The sequence below is a fragment of the Maylandia zebra genome, linkage group LG9, assembly GCF_041146795.1.
Source record: "Maylandia zebra isolate NMK-2024a linkage group LG9, Mzebra_GT3a, whole genome shotgun sequence".
In the NCBI taxonomy this organism is placed as follows: domain Eukaryota; kingdom Metazoa; phylum Chordata; class Actinopteri; order Cichliformes; family Cichlidae; genus Maylandia; species Maylandia zebra.
The window spans coordinates 12656245-12658087 of NC_135175.1; positions in this window are offsets into that span (position 1 = coordinate 12656245).

Below are 1843 nucleotides of genomic sequence, written 5' to 3' on the forward strand. Positions count from 1 at the left end.
AGTCGATCATGACCAATTGGCCAATCCAACACCTTTCATTATATATACCCTTCCAAAAAAAAAAAAAAATCGATCGGCCCATAAAAACAAAAAATCGCCAGCGGCCCCCCAGGCAAATGCCCGGTATGCCCGATGGCCAGTCCAGCTATGGTCAGGCGGCGGCGCCTGCAAGCCCGGAGGGCTGGTGAAGGTTGGCGTCAACAGGGAGGAAGATACAGCGCCAGCGACGCTGAGCGAGCAGTTCGACTGCTGCAGCAACAGGAGGCCAGATTATGCGTCTGCGGGAAATTAGAGGCGGCGGACAGGCTGGTGCCGATTGGCGGTTACAAAGAAACGGCGGGCAGAGTTGAGAGCTCTGCCCACCCGGGGTAAGTCTTTTGACTTGTCCCCTTTAATGAATGATAGCTGCCTAAAAGAGTAGTGACTGCCGCTGCCTCCCTTTCTTTAGCGCACTGGAATGCGGAGAGGAAGCCGAGGACGAGGATTTTCACGATTCCGATTCCATTTTCGATTCTGTTTAACGATTCGATTCTTTATCGATTCTCTTATCGATTCTTTTTAAAAAAAGGAGAACACTAAGGTCGATTAGCTTAGAACTTTGTTTTATATCTTCTCTTTGAACAAGATAGAAATTTAGGAGTAACATGGCCTTACAAACCCAGCAGTGAGATCTTAAGAGATCCACAGCCTACGGCTCTTCAATGGGGTGTCACAGGGTCCCCAGGAAAGAAATTTGTAAATGTAAAATAATAAAATAAATATTCTTCTGTAGCAATAACAAAGTATAACATAAATCATTCTGTAGCAATTACACAAGAATATCCAGTAATGTCCCTGCCTACAATTAAACACATTCACTTACCGAAAATCGGGGGCATCTGCTGTGGCAAATGGGTGCAAGCCTTTGACCACAAACTGAGTCACTGCTAGGTAACATTAGTCTATCCTGGCTTGAAAGGAGACGCTACCGGTAGACTGCAGCGAGAACTGCCAGCGAGCGCCAGCCAGACTCTGTCTGTCTCTCTCATCATGGTCACCTAAACGCACAGTAATGGCAGTAATGGCAGATAAGGCAGATCGCGCTAACATAATATGCACTGTTAGTTGATTATTTACCTGCCGCATTAACGGGAGAGGACGTGCAAACGTTACCGCTGCTGCTGGGTTGAGATTCACGAGTCCGGAGCGGAATTAAAAACACGACATTCATTTAAGGTCATCGCGTGTTTTGTGAGCAAATGCTTTTGCATATTCGTAGTGTTTCCTCCCTTAAATGAAATATCTACTTTGCAAGTATTACAAGTTGCCCTGTTGTCATCCGTTCTTGTAAAGTATAACCAAACTTTTTAGCGTTTGAGCCGCCGTGTTTCCTGCCAGGTAAATTACGCTCCGCAACGTGGTGACGTCATTCAGGGCGACTGGAATCGATAAGGAAATCGTTTGCAAAAATGGCAAACAATTCCAAGGAATTGAAACAGTGGGAACCGGTTCTCAACAAGAACCGGTTTTCGATACCCATCCCTAGCCATCAGCCTGCAGTGAAGTCATATGAAACTTACAAAGTCTCTCCATGTGCTGCATTCAGGAACAACAGTGAACAGTCTCAATAGATGGCTGCTCTCCAGAGTTTAGAAACAGTTTGGATCACTTTGAATGACAGCGATCAAAAGGAGGTTTTTGTATCAGTACTAAGCTATGTTGATTTTAACGCTGAGGTATTTTTCAGGGAACTTTACTGATAATTAGGAATTTGGAGAAAGACACAAAGTCACTTCATTATTTAAAAAAAGCTGAATCTTCTCAGTGAAAAACACATACTTGTCCTTACTTGTCCTGTTTTAAG